This window comes from Balaenoptera borealis, assembly GCF_965194805.1.
Source record: "Balaenoptera borealis genome assembly, chromosome: 20".
NCBI classification, from domain to species: domain Eukaryota; kingdom Metazoa; phylum Chordata; class Mammalia; order Artiodactyla; family Balaenopteridae; genus Balaenoptera; species Balaenoptera borealis.
In genome coordinates this window covers 57,195,824-57,211,353 of record NC_138879.1, presented here as the reverse complement: position 1 = coordinate 57,211,353, position 15,530 = coordinate 57,195,824, and the positions used below count along the sequence as shown (strand labels likewise).

At 42.7% G+C, this 15,530-nt stretch overlaps 1 protein-coding gene across 4 annotated transcripts in view; it reads left to right on the top strand.

The window, feature by feature from the left end:
* LOC309618894 (heparan sulfate glucosamine 3-O-sulfotransferase 3A1) overlaps positions 1 to 15,530 on the top strand; it is a 296,024-nt gene that overhangs the window by 270,408 nt on the left and 10,086 nt on the right. The gene's annotated exons all lie outside the window — the stretch shown is intronic.

The window sequence follows — 15,530 nt, the reverse complement described above, 5'->3', positions numbered from 1 at the left end:
CAACTGAATTTAAAAATGGGCAAAAGGCTTTATTTAACACACATTTCAAGAAAGAGGCAATTAAGCAAATGAAAAGATGTTCAAAAAGATGTTCAATATCATTAGCCTTTAGGGAGATGTAAATTAAAACCACTTTGAGATACCACTACGTAACTGTCAGAAAGACTAAACCAAAAAATTAAAAAACTGACAATACTAAGTGCTGAAATACATTGGAGCAAATGGAACCCTCATACGTTGCTTTGGGAACGCAAATTGGTATAGCTAATCTTTAAAACAGTTTGGCAGTTTCTTATAAAGTGAAATGTCTACTTATCAGATGACCTAGCAATCCCACGCCTTGTCATTTAACCAAGAGAAAAACATATTCACACAAAAACCTGTGCCAAAGATCCACAGCAGTTCTGTTCATAATTGTTGAAAAGTGGAACCAACCCAACTTGTCTTCCAACACGTGGTTGGATAAAGAAGCTGTGGTCCATCCATGCAATGGAAAACTACTCAGTGAGAAGGTGCAAACTGTTGCTACATGCAACACTTGAGTGGCTCTCAAAGGCCTTATGCTGCGTGAAAGAAGCCAGTCTCGGAACGTGATGTGCTGTAGGATTCCGTGGATAAGATATTCTCAAAAAGACAAAATTGTCATGAAAGAAAACCATTCAGTGTTTGCCAGGAGTTAGGGGTGAAGAAAGGATACCTTACCCTACAAAGTGACAGCACAGTATTGAAGTGATCGAACTGTTTTACATTCTGATTGTCACCATGGTTACACAAATCTAGATATAACTGAATTTCATTGAATCATACTTCGAAAATGTCAATTTTACTATATGTTAATTTAAATATAAAATAAAAGCTTTACTGAGGAGTATAAAAAATCTGTATTAATGAAATCCATATCATCTTCTTAGATTGACAGACTCAATATAGAAAAATGTCATTTCTTCCTAAATTAGTCCTTACATTTTGTGAAATCCCAATTCCAATGGAAGTGAGGAGAAGAAGAGGACTTGATGAAAATATTTGATAATCCTTTAGTCCATTTGGAAGAAAACACATTTAATAAAAAATATTCAAGAATAGGACAGGCAATTTCGTGTTAGATTTAAGACGTATCATAACATTACAATAATTAAAAGACTGCTTTACTAGTGCCAAAATAAACGTAGAAAAGAATATAAAAACTTAATACACAAAATGAAAGTTACACAGGAATTTGGTATATGAAGTAGGTGGCATATCAGTAATGGATAAAAATCTGTAATTTTTTAAAAAGAAGAATATTTAGAAGTCAACCTCAACAATAATTTAAAATGAATTCCAAAATGAATAAAATCAAAGATGGATACTTATTTATTTAATATTTATTAAAGTAAGGACGACCTTACTTAGAAAACATCATAAAGGAAAAGTCACAAAGTAAAAGATTGAGATTTAAAAACACCTAAAAAATCAAAAACACTATAAACAAAAAGGAAATGAGAAAGGATAAACCAGAATATTTGCTACATAAAAGAAAAGGTATAAATAAATTAATATAAAGGAAATACTTAAAACCTAAGAAAAGAGGCATCTCAGTAGAAAATAATAAACAAAAATGCATAACCAGGTAATGTCTTTAAAAATAGCATTTCTAATAAATGAGCAAATGCTCACTAGCTTAAAACATAAGTATTAAAATATTTAAAAATCATTTCCATATGTTTGTTGGAATTAATTATGCAATATCATAATACACAGTATAAATGAATGCATTAGAAGACATATATTTTAATATACTGAAACAGAACTGAGATATCTAAAATAACATATTCAAATTCAAAGATAAAGTTTAAAAATCTTTACAGAAGACCAGTTTGCAATATGATTCAAAAACCTTTAAAATATACACACCTTCCTTTATACGTCAAGGGAATAATTAAACATGAATGAAAATGTTTAACTTTGGAAACAACCTAAGTATCCAATAATAAGGGATTCACTAAACACTTTATGGCGATTCATATAATGCATTACTGCACAGTCGTTTAAAATGAAGTCGATGTGCATTTAAGGTCAGGAATTTCCTGTTCCTCAGTGCAGAAAAGCAGTTCAGAATGGTTTACATACAAAACGATCTCATTTCACAAATGTTATAAAGAATTGCATAGAATAGTCTGGATGGATATACTTCAAGATACTACATCCGTGTGTAGAAGAATTTTGGGCTTCTCTGAATTTTCTCATTTTTCTACAATGTGCAATTTGTGCAATTTTGTGCAATTCTTTTTAACTTGTGCAATTTGTAAATTTTTTAAAATTTTAATTAAAAAAAAAAAAGTCCTTTTGGAAAGCAGCTATTTTTCTCCATGATCTCACCCTGCAGCCTATGGTGTTTTGTTTCCTTGAGCCGATAGGAGAGAGATTCCTTCCTGTTCCATCACAGAGATGTAGTGACAGCACGTCTGTGACATCTCTGCCATAGGAGAACCACCTGGTCCCTGTGAATTGCTTCCTTTTGAAAGCCCAGTTCCCGGAGGCCCTCAGGCGTGTTTGGAGCCAAAGCCTTGTCTGTCTGCCTTCCACTTCTCTGTGATTTCTTCTCCAAGCCCTGGTACGTCCTCTTCTGATCCACCCTTAACAGGTCCCTGGACAAAACTACTCATGGAAACCCCACATCCCATGCATCTAAACATTTCAAAAGTGATAAATCAAGCTAATAAACTGTTAAACATGATGTATTCTATTCTCCTATTTTGACAAATATTCCTTCGTAACAACAAAACAGAAAAAATGTGCTTAAATCTATTGTTTTTATATGTCTGAAAGTTTTGGCAAAATACCAGAGGGAACTCGATTCGATTGTTATTGCTCTGCTCGGTGTTCTGTGGATGGACCAGTGACGTGTGGGTAATAAAATGGAAACACACACATCATGAGCAATTATATCTTCTGCAGTACAATTCATTTCTCCTGCTTAATTTCAGCAAAATACTAAGTATGTTACCATCAAGATTTTTATAATAGTTTTGTTCTGGTGGCAATAATGATCTAAAGCAGGGGTTGGCAAACATTTTCTGAAAAGGTCAAGGTCATAAATATTTTAGAGTTTGCAGGCCATCTGGTCTCTGTCACAACTGCTTGACCTGCTGTCCAAGTTCAGAAACAGCCATAGACAATAAGTAAGCAAACAGGCATGGCTGTGTGCCCATAAAACGTTACTGATAAAAATAGTTGGATTTGACCCATGGGCCACCTGTGTCCCTGTTGGAGGGTTTTCCCCTTCTTGGTGGCACATCTGGCAGCTACGCCGATGGTGTGGGTCTAATGGACCCTCACCGGTTGCTCTCCTGAAGTTTGTTTTGTCCGTTTGCCTCACTTCACGATGACGCCATAAATTTGGAGGTTTGTTTTGTGTCACCAGAGTGAGATAATTTTGGAAGTTCTGTTAGTGAGGCAGGATGTGGGTCGTTTTCTGTTGTTCAAACCCAGGGATGCTGATGGCAGAGTCCTGATGGCGAACTTTAGAAAGAACATCCTGGCAGGCCGGGGCCCCAGACCCTGCAAAATAATAGCTTCACGTCACTTTTCCTGTTTTAAACTTTAAAGACATATTGATAAGCACCCACTCTGTGTCCAGAACCTAACAACCAACCAACAAACAAAAAAATCAAGGAAACCAAAACAAAAAATGCACCATTGTCAAAATGTAACAAAGAACCTTCTAAAATGGCAGGGTTTTCCTCATCACGCCCTCGGCCTGTCTCTCAGCTGCCTCACCGTCCTTAGATTGTCGATCTCAGGCCAGGAAAGCACGGTTCTTCCTTTATCTGCAGCGCCATGTATGCAAAAACCTGATGATTCCAGGCTGATGAGAGGGCCCCACCCACAGTGGCACAGAAGCTGATAGAGCAGCTCTCAAACCAGTCGTTTATAAAATCCCGTCAGGAGGCAAGATGCGCCGAGCCGGGGGTGTGCGGGTCGTGGCTGCAGAGCCGGGAGAGCTGCCCGCCAACCCCGACCCAGGCCCCGCCCACTCTGATGAGGAATTCCACATCCCCTCTGGATTGTCAATCTTAGAATGCGGTTAAAAGTACCAGCTAGACGAGATCGGGCGCGTTCAGGGTGGTAGCAGCCGCATAGCACAGGGAGATCAGCTCGGTGCTCTGTGACCACCTAGAGGGGTGGGATAGGGAGGGTGGGAGGGAGGGAGATGCAAGAGGGAGGAGATATGGGAACATATGTATATGTATAACTGATTCACTTTGTTATAAAGCAGAAACTAACACACCATTGTAAAGCAATTATACTCCAATAAAGATGTTTAAAAAAAAAAAAAAAGTACCAGCTAGGATGAAGGACAGTCAATCCTCCCTTTAATTAGGGCTCGTATTTAATGCACCTTTCCTGCCTCAAAAGTACCATGAGGGAATTTCCCCTGCAGGGATGAACTTTATTTTTTAGGGAGTTGAAACTTCAAGGTGGTCAAACCCTGAGCATGCCGTATTTCTAGAACTGGAGAAGAATTCTGTATCGTGGAAAGAACAGTGAACCAGGGCTCAGGAGACCAGAGTTAAGCCAAGCCTCGGGTCCATCTGGCTGCATGTCTTTTCAGAACTTCCTGCCTCTGTGAAACCACGGGGCTGGGTCGGGGGCTTCTGAGACCCTCCCAGTTCTCAGCGATGCTGCCCCACATGACAGCCCAGTACACCGGCTTCCTTTTCTCCAGCTCATTCTTTTTTTTTGTTAGCTTTTATTTTCTATTGGAGTAGAGCTGATTTACAATGTTGGGTTAGTTTCAGGTGTACGGCAAAGTGATTCATATATCTATTCTTTTTTCAAATTCCTTCCCCACATAGGTTATTACAGAGTATTGAGTAGAGTTCCCTGTGCTATACAGTAGGTCCTCGTCGATTATCTATTTTATATATAGTAGTGCATATACGTTCCTCCCAAATTCCTAATTTATCCCCCCACCATGTTTCCCCTTTGGTAACCATAAGTTTGTTTTCTGTGTCTGTGAGTCTGTTTCTGCTTTGGGAATAAGTTCATTTGTATCATTATTTTTTTAGATTCCACATGTAAGTGATATCATATGGTATTTGTCTTTGTCTGTCTGACTTACTTTCTCCAGCTCATTCATTCTTGATCTCTTCTGTCTCTCATACACACACACACACACACACACACACACACACACACACTTCTAAGGGTTTCTAAATATTTTTCAGGCTCTAAATCCTGACCAATTTAATCTCAGTTATCTCTGTTTTCTATGGTCATTTTTTTTTTAAATTTTTATTTATTTATTTATTTATGGCTGTTTTGGGTCTTCGTTTCTGTGCGAGGGCTTTTCTCTAGTTGTGGCAAGTGGGGGCCACTCTTCATCGCGCTGCGCGGGCCTCTCACTATCGCGGCCTCTCTTGTTGCGGAGCACAGGCTCCAGACGCACAGGCTCAGTAGTTGTGGCTCACGGGCCTAGCTGCTCCGCGGCATGTGGGATCCTCCCAGACCAGGGCTCGAACCCGTGTCCCCTGCATTGGCAGGCAGACTCTCAACCACTGCGCCACCAGGGAAGCCCAAGACATTTCTATTCAAACTGAATTTAGATGTCCCCTCCGTTCCTTGAACACGCAAGCTTTTCATTTTGCTCTATCTGTTGTTCAGTTGAAATGAAATCTCAAGGTTGCACTTTTCTCAAGCTTGCCTAGATGCCAAGTGTTTGGAATCACTGCATATCTGAAGATGGTATTTGGATACTACTTTCAATGAAGTAAAACTGAGCTCAGTCGAAAGGTCTCGTTCTCTTTCATCTTTATAAGCCCTGGGCCCTTATTACTGAAGTCAGGGCCAAGCTCCCCCTCCCTCACCTTCATTCCTCACAGCCTAGTTATTTTGCGCTTTGGTTTGCCTTTCTGTGTGAACGCCTATGAGATACTTTCTTTATCCTCAAATTCTAAAACATCTTGCTAATACATTTCAGAGTGTAGGTCTCTACCAGGGCCAGAGCTAGCGTGAGGCATCGGTAGCACACAGGGTGCAGAAGTTGAGGAGGCAGATGCTTCCTCTCTGGGTAGTGCAGTGTTGAATTCTTCGCATCTGGGTAGAATAATAATTGTCCCTTTCTAGCTTGATGCATAAAGAACATCTGACATCCAGAGGCAGACCCACTGTGGACAAGTGGCAAGTTCCTATCTTTTTCTAGGTGCTTTCTTAGGCTCTGATTTTCTTATAGATTCTGCCATTATTATTAGCGGGTCTGTGAATTTTAGTTTTTAAGGGTGTTAGGGCTTTCCTTCTGGATATTCTTTGATATTTTGTTAGGACTTTGGGAGAAGCTCATCTGTTCCCAAGAGCCAGACACTATTTTAAAACAGAGTTTGGGACGCTGTAAACAAGGTTAGAAATGATATTTTAAATCTTAAATTGAGTTTCCCAATGAAGTAAACTTAGAAGGAGAAAATCAGAGGGTGAAGCGATGAGTCTTGTAAGTTACTGGTCTATTTTTATACTTCCTAAGAGCCCACAAATGAGAAAAATTGTGAAATTGCTTGGGAAACTCTGAGGTCCCACACAAACATCAAGGATTCTTGCTTGAATTTATGATCCCAGATAACCCTTGCCCCTTCCCTTTCAGGGCTGCCCTTCTTTCTGACCTGAGAGATGTGTTTCCTGCCCTTTCATGGGTTACCCCAAATTATCAACCAAGAATTCCTGACTTTTCTCTTCTCCTCTCAGTGCCAAGGAACATTGTGTTGCTTTCTTGAAATAAGCTTGTTTCCTTTGTAATTAAGCCTGGGAAGGGTGAGAACCATGCCTTTCTGTCTCTTTACTTGACTGTTCAGAGGTTTAGAAGGAACCTGCCATCAAGGGCACTGGGAAACGTACCAGCCTTTAAGTCTGATGCTTGACTATCTTGACGACAGTTTGCTTATTAGATCTGCGCATCCAGATTCGGTCAGTGTGGGAGCTGGTTCAAAAACAATGCGTCTTCCTCTCCCACAGAAGCCAACTCAAAAAACAATGAAAGAGAGTTTTCTTTCCAGCCTCACAAGGCACGTTTGGCGGCTGGAGGGGGTGGGGGGAGTCCCACATAACAACAGCAGGAAAAGAAATATCGATGTGGCTGGGCCTTGGCCCCAGGGACGCAGGCCCGACAGCGCCGGAGTTTGCTTTGCTTCCTCTGCTCCAGGCTCACGCCACCAGGGCCCCCGGGAACCACCTTCATGCCGTGGCCGTGAAAAGAGCATGTTTCCCCTCGAATTTTCTGCTTTTGCTGGAGGCTTCCAAAAACAGACACATGGTTCTCTTTGGTTGCAGAGACTTAAAAAAAAAAAAAAAAACTGTATGTGTACACGGCCAGATTTATTTATTTCTCCAGGTAAATTACCTTTGCCTTACCACTCAGGTCCTTCTCTTACAGAAGAAGGCCTTTGAAAAACATGTTATGTCTATTACCTGTTTGCAAGATTCCAATGATTTACACTCTGGGATGAATAGGGAAGTAGTGCATTTAACATTCCTATGTTTTGACAGAACGTCAAAGATGGCTACACCATCCACCCAAAGGCTCTTGCTGATGTTGCCTGGGTGTCTGGGACGGTGGAAGGAGCGTGCGCTTTAGAGCAGAATAGACCTGGCTTTTCATTCTGTCCCTTTCACTCATTGCTGTGTGTCTTTGGGCAACTCACGTTACCTCTCTGAGTCTATATTATCTCATCTGAGAAATTATGCCAAAAATTCTAGCTTTTTGCTGTTGTGAGACACAGGAAAGAATACATCAGATCTTGGCCTATGGTAAACGCTTAGTAAGTGCTCATTTGCTTCTGTCTTCATCATGTTCTTCCTAAGACACTTGGATTGAAATCTTGTCTGGCCTGTATGTGTTATTGGTAACAGTGCCGTATCTGGGAACCTCACCTTCTAGCAGTGACATCTTGTTTTGATGTTTTGGGCACAGAGGACGCATGGGACAGAGATGGGTCTCCTTCATCCCTGCCCTCTTAAAGGCAGTGAGAGCACTCAGCTGGTGGACTTGTTGGTCTTTCTGGTAGCTCCAGGCATGAGGGACATGCCACTACAGCCTTCGTCTGAACCAGCCTGAGCACTTTCCCTAGGCACCTGTTACGGGAGCCGCATTCTTTCCGACCTCATTGATTTTGAAATCAATTCTGTTGATGCAGAACTGCCCTGCTTAATGATTTACACACATCTTTTTTATTTGATTGGTGGAGTCACACTTCAGAACAGAGCAGCAAGTGTGAGGCTGTGCAGAACTTTGAATTTGACAAGTTACTAAGGAGTGAAAGCCCTGAATCTGCATGGGACCTGAGAGGTGGGACGGCCTTCGAGACGTGGAGGACGGTGGTCTTATTTTGCTTATGAAGAAACCAAGGCCCAGAGAAGTTAAGTGACCTGCTCAAGATCACACAGCTTTTAACATCAGAATCAAGACTGAATCCACATTTCTCTTCCCAGTTTTGAGTTTCCCATAAAACTGTGGTTTCTTCATGGAAATATGTGATCCATCTGAGCCATATTTTGGGATAAAGCCAATCACGTGTTGTCTTTTGTCTCCATTAGAATTCTTAGGCAGAAATCTTAACTTAAAAAATTAGCCTTGGGCTTCCCTGGTGGCACAGTGGTTAAGAATCTACCTGCCAGTGCAGGGGACACAGGTTCGAGCCCTGGTCCAGGAAGATGCCACATGCCGTGGAGCAACTAAGCCCGTGCGCCACAACTACTGAGCCTGCGCTCTGGAGCCCGCGAACCACAACTACTGAGCCTGTGCTCTAGAGCCCGCGAGCCACAACTACTGAGGCTGCGTGCCACAACTACTGAAGTCCACGTGCCTAGAGCCTGTGCTCCACAACGAGAAGCCACCTCAATGAGAAGCCTGCACACAGCAATGAAGAGTAGCCCCCGCTTGCCACAACTAGAGAAAGCCTGCGCGCAGCAACGAAGACCCAACGCAGCCAAAAATTAAAATAAATAAATAAAATAAATAAATAAATGTATTAAAAAAATTAGCCTCAACTCTACTGAAGGAGAAACTTACACTTTTTCCCCCTTTTTTAAGAGGAAGGGGGCCCTACTTCTTTCTTGAAAAGAACTGTTTTGGGGGTTTCTTAAAGTAAAATTTCTATAATTTTCAACCTGTAAAACTTTGGGATCTTCTTTGAAAACGTGTTCTGTCCATAAGTCAGCTGTGCAGCCTCCTCCGTTCTCCCATCAACGTTCCTCTCGTTCTCACCACCTTTTCCTCTCTCACTATCAGCCCCTAACCCAGGTCTTCAGCTCCTCAAGCCTGGATTACAGCGGAGGAGCCTTGCAGAATACCTAACTACCTGCACGAGTTTCCTGATCCGTCCTGACTTGTGCTCCGAGTCAGATTTAATCTATCACTGACACTAGTCACACACGTACCTGTTCAGTCTAATTTCATACAGTTCCACTGTTTCAAACAAATTTCTTCATCTGTGTTCAATTCAGAGTCTGGGCCTTTCAGGCTCTTCACAGCTACCCTCTGGGTGAGTTTCACACGTCCTTGGGTTCTCCATCCGTCCAACTGGCTCCATCCAAGTCACCTCTGGCATACCCTTTTCCCATCCCTCTTGTCTGCTGACTTCCTCTCATCCGATGCAACAGAAATAACCTGGCCGTAGGCACTGGGAGGACCTCCATCACCTTCCATATACTGACTGGGGGAACTTGCACCTGCAGCTTTCCCTCCCTGAATTTCAGCTTCTTCATCAGAAAAATTGGGGAGCATAATGCCTATCTTAAGGGAGAAAACCACTGATGAAATGTTTTGCAAGCGTAACATACTCTTCAGGTACCTCTGCTTGTGTCCACACCTCAGAGACGCATCTTCCGTGATACCGTGAAGCCGGCAGAGCTTTCAGCGCCGGGAGAGTCTCGTTTGGGGCAGAGGCCAGGCAGCTCCTGTTCTGACACTTACGTGGGGTGCGGGGCAAGAAGTCACTAAGAGGACCACTGGTTCCTAGAAATGGGAGCTCAATTCCTTTCCCTTTATGACCTAAACCTCCACAAACTGGAGATGTAGCTGCTTTAGCAAATGCCCTTGTTTGAAATCCATATGTTCCTTGGAGAATTATGGAAAATTGGTCCCTTTTTTTTTTTTAAGTGCCATAAACTTTTTATTGAAGTATAGCACCACTCAGAAAAGGACACAGATCCTGGCATATACAACTCAGTGACTTTTCACAAGGTGGATACACTTGTGAAACCAGCACCCAGGTCCTGCACTGGGATATTCCTGACTTTCCAGAAGCCCCCTGTGGCCCCTTTTGGTCACTAAGCACCCCCCTCCACAAAGGCAACGGCTGTCCTGACATCTAACACTACAGGTGGGTTTTGCGAAACCATCTGGTATATACATTTTTGTGACTGGCTGTGTATGTGAACATTGTGTTGATGAGAAGATGCTCTTCTAGGTTTCCTTCCAAAAGTTTTACTATTTGACCATATTCACCTGTATATCTGCAAGCCATCTGGAGTTGATTTTTGTATATGGTAAGAGGAGACGTCCAGATTTATTTTTCTATATGAACACCTAATTGACCAAACACCACTTATTAAAAATACAAGGGGGAAGGGTAATTTTTTAGGTGGATGCACCTATAGAGAGGGGGCCAGTGGCAGTTCCGGTGGGAGGGTGGGATAGGACGACAACAGGAGGGCAGGGGAAACGGCCCCAGTGGATACGAAGGGCGAGACGTATGCGGTGGCTTCCTTGTTTATACGTTCTCCAGTGTGCTGTATGCACGAGACTGGGCTGTGGCGTGCCATCGGGGGCTGCCTCTGGGTGGCGCCCCTGGCCGCGGAGGTGGGGCAGGTGCGCGCGGGGCCGGGCTGTTCCCGAAATGGGGCCCGGCTGCTGGCTGCTCAAAACCCAGTCCAGGAGCAAGTCGTGGGAAGGAAAGGTTGCGTTACTTCGGAGGCCGGCAACCGGCGGGCAGGGCAGAGGCTGATTCCCCCAACCCACAACTGGGGGCAAGAGCTTTGATAGGCGGAGGGACGGTGGTCTGACCAGCGTCTTCTTGATTGCTGCAGGTACAGTTAATCTGCAGTTCCAGGGTCGGCTTGTCCCCATTGCCTTGAGGCCGGTTCTCAGAATCGTGGCAGCTCATGTCATGGCTACAGCCTGGTCGTAATGTAGTTAACGTCTTCTACCTGCTGGGGTTTCAGTGTCCACAGCTCCCAGGATACGGCTCAGAATATTACCTATAGCCCTTGGGAAGGTCCTTGACTTTGCTTACTGACTAAACTGTTACTATTTTGTTCTGTTTGACCACTTTTCTCTGCTTCTGCATTTTCTCACTTTCCTGATTAAACTTATTCTTTGGCTAAAGTTTTTCCATGGGCAAAAGGCAGGCTGAGGACAGGGGGGGCAAGGACCACAGGTTCCTGCTCCGTTTCAAGGGCAGTGGCATTTTGTCCCAAGGGAGGCCTTGCCTCTGGGACTGTCAGTGGCCTATCAGCGCTGCGGTGGGGGGGGATCCTGTGGGTCATCTTGCTACTCCACCGTCAACTACTCACTTGATTTAGGGTTTGAGTAGAAAAGAAGCTATTTGGCTGGTCTATCATGTTCCTACTCGGCCTTAACCTTTCCCCAGCAGTGGACAGACAACTGCTCAAATAACTCGAGGCCCACGGAGACCCAGCCCCGTGGGACTGATCAGACCCCAAATGAATTCCCCAGGACACTGAGGTGACACAGTGTCATGAATCAGATGGCAGTGGTACCAAACAGCGTGCCTCTTGGCACAAGTGCACCACACACACACCCCCATAGACACACATGCGCGCACACACACACACACACACATATACACACACATACACACTCACACACACACACACGGGAGGAGACGGGTGCCCCTGAGATGCCAAGCTCACCTCTCCCACCAGAAGCAGCCAGCCGCTGTCCTTGCAGAGAATTCACTTCGCCAGCTCACAACTCGCACGTCAGCCTCCTCACCATCTGAACGCCCTCAGCAGGAGGCCTCAAGCGAGCAGGTGTGTGGACGGCCCAGGAACACGCCCGGGGGTCTCTGATCTCCTCTGGACCCGAGTCATCCGGACAGAATGGGGTTCTCCCGACTGCTGGGAATTCTGTACACCAGGCGTCACTTTCTTAAGAGCAGTGCTTGGGGGTGTTCCTTGTAGAAATTGTCGTGCTGACACTTTGTTACAGTCCAGATTTCCCAAGCTCTTGGCTTGATTTTTCTGGCGAGATTGGAAAGGTTATGAGTAGCGCGTGGTCACCCCTCTGGCAGTTAAAAAATCAGAAGCACTATAAACAAAAAGGTAAACAAAAAGGAAATGAGAAATGACACAGGCCACGAACACTTCTGATCTCAGCTCCATAAAATCTCATCATGATTATATTCCCCTTTGGTCCTGCAAGAGGAAAGCAAGGCCACCATCTTCTTCAGGTACCTCATGCTAGTGTTTAATTACCTGCAAAGCCAAAAAGACTCATTTATCTAATTCAAGTCTATCGATGCAATTTGAAGTCTTTGCCCTCTGGGTGAGTTCTCTTTTTAATAAACCAGGGTAAAACAGACATAACGTAATATTTACCATCTTAACCATTCTTATGTGTCCAGGTCAACAGCGGTAAGTACATTTACGGTGCTGAGTAATCACTCTCCAGAACTCTTTTCATCTCGAAAAACTAAAACTCTGTCCCCATCAAATACGAACTCCTCATTGCCCCACCCCCAGGCCCTGGCGATCACTATCTTACTTTCTGTCTCTGTGAATTCGACTCCTCTAGGGACCTCATACAAGTGGAATCACACAGTATGTGTCCTTCTGTGTCTGGCTTATTTCACTCAGCATAAAGTCCTCAGGGTTCATCCACGTTGCAGCAAGTGTCAGAACTCTGTTCCTCTTTTAAGGCTGAATAATATTCCACTGCATGGATAGATCACATTTTGCCTGCCCATTCAGCCCTCTATGGATATTTGTGTTGCTTCTACTTTTTGGCTATGGTGAATTCTCCTTTTGTTCTTTGGGGACAAAGAACAAATGTGTGGGACACACCTGGTAATAATCGTTCATTTGCTTGTAAAACCCCTTCTTCTCCTTGTCATCTTCAGGAGAAAACAAATAAGCGTCTCTAATTTTTCTTTATTATTCTAGTTTCTACCCATTTCTCCTCCCCCATACTTACTATAAATGTCTCCAAATTCTTCTCACTATGGAGAAGTGAATGCAATAGCCAATACTGTCTGCCTGGAAATTAAGGCGTCCTAGGACCTCCCCTTCCCATCGTTCAGTGGAATTTCTCACCCTCTGCCCCAGCTTGTCTTGTCTTTAGACAAACCTCAAATGTCTTCTCATTGCGTACACCTTTCCGCTCCCCTCGCGTGCCTGGTGTTTCTGCAAAGCTCTCGTCGTACTGGGACGGCTCTTTGATTGCCCATCCCAGGCCGAGCCCTGCACAGAGCAGAGTCACAGTACATGCCTCACTCTGGTAAGGAAGGAAGATTTCTAAGTTTGCCTAAACACCTCGAAATACGATATTCCAAAGTACATGTGCATTTCGTTTTATGTGATAGAGGAGCTCTTTTCTGAACATTAAAATTCAAATTGCAATAAGAAAATGAATGTAGAATTTAAAAGGGAGATTGCTATTTAAAGAATTCTGTTGTGAATCCTTTTACCAAACAACTGTCTGTGCTCTACAATTTAAGCCTCATTGAGGATTTATTTAGTTACACTTGCATGTCTTTGTTTTTGAAGAAAGTAGATTGCAGAGAGTTCATAGTTAACCCCGACTCCCCATCCCAATGGGGATGCTAAACCCGTCAGCTTTCCTCATCCTGTAGATGACAGTAATTAATGTGTTTTTCCTCTGAAATCCTATTTTAGCTGTTTCCTCTTCAAACTCCTCCTATTTTGGAGAGCTCTTTTTCCTACCCTATTGAGATAATTTAAAATATGGTTTCTTTTTTTCAGAGATATTGGTAACATTTCCTCTGGGACGGCACATTCTGCAGCTTTATTCTCTGCTGAAAGGCTACTGCAGAGTCTGCGCTTTGCCCCAGGGCCGGAGAGCAGGAAAGCTGAGATTACCAGCCAGTAGCTCCCACGTGAAGCATGTTATCTCTGTCGTACTGGCCGAAATATGAGGTCGAGTGGTTAAAAGTCAGAGATGATAGGGAAAGAGGCAAGAATGCTGACTTTTTTAAAAAATCACCAAATACTCCTTCTTATAGTTTCAGTGATGCTTGACATTTGCTTTTACAGTCCAAAACTTTGTCAGACCTTTCAGCCAATTTTCTTCACGGAGATAGTCCAACAGTTTCTGGATAGATCTCCGGGCTCATCTTATAAAAGTGTAACTAAGCTTCCAAAGTAGGTTGGTCTAGCCCATTTCTCAGTTCCATGAAGGGAATATATATATATATATATATATATATATAGTGTGTATGTATATGTATATACAGTGGTGAAATCTGTGAATTCATGTCACGCAGTGGCTCCAGCATTGCATCGGCAGTAAAGACAGTCTGTGTCTCCCTTGTGTCAACACTGACCTCCCTGGTCTTCGCTTTATCCTACCCAGACCTTCAGGCATTTTTAAGAAATGGGGAATGGGCACACATTAAAAGTTCTTTTGAAAAAGGAATTGCAGATTTTTTAAAACAACAAAGAAAAAAGCAACAGAAATGAGATGTCTAATTATCGTTTCCCCCTCCAAAAAAAAAGTAAAGATAACCTGACTGAAATATCAAAGAAGGCAAAAGTGTGAGAAAACCTGTGTCATTAAACTAACACAGCATCAGTGGCTTATGGCCACAACTGTTGAGGAATCTGTGCCGGGTTAATGCAGATGGGCACCAGATTGTTTATGAACCAGTTGATATGATGTCTGAGATAAACTTCAAAGTAATTCATTTAGAAAATATTAATTGCCAAAATTGACACAAGATGAGGCAGAGTATTACAAAAAACAATAACCGCAGAAGAAACTGAAAAGATACTTGAAGATTCTAATCCCTTTCTTAACCTCTACCCCAAAAGTACCAGTAGTAGGTGGCTTTGTAGGTGACCCATCAAATTTTGAAGGGATAGAAAATTATTTTGCTATTGAAACTTCTCTAGGATATAGAAAAATATGAAACATTTCTCAACTCCTTTTATCTGTGGAATAATTCATGTTCTCACAATTGATTAAGCTGTTGATCAAAAGAAAAACTAAGGAACATCTCATTAATGAATATGGATGAGAAATCCAAAGCAAAATAATGATGAATCAAGTCTAGGACTATATTGAAAGAATAATATACCATGATCAAATAGGGTTTATTCCAGGAATAAAAGTGGATCTAATATTAGGTTATTTATCAGTTTGGATCAGTGGATCAAAGGACAAAATACATTTTGTCATTGCAATAAATCTCCCAAATACATTTATCTAATATTGATTTGAACAATGTCTATTTCTTATAAAACTTGGAATTAGAAAGACGGTGCCTTAAAATTAGAATATATATATATATATATATGTATTT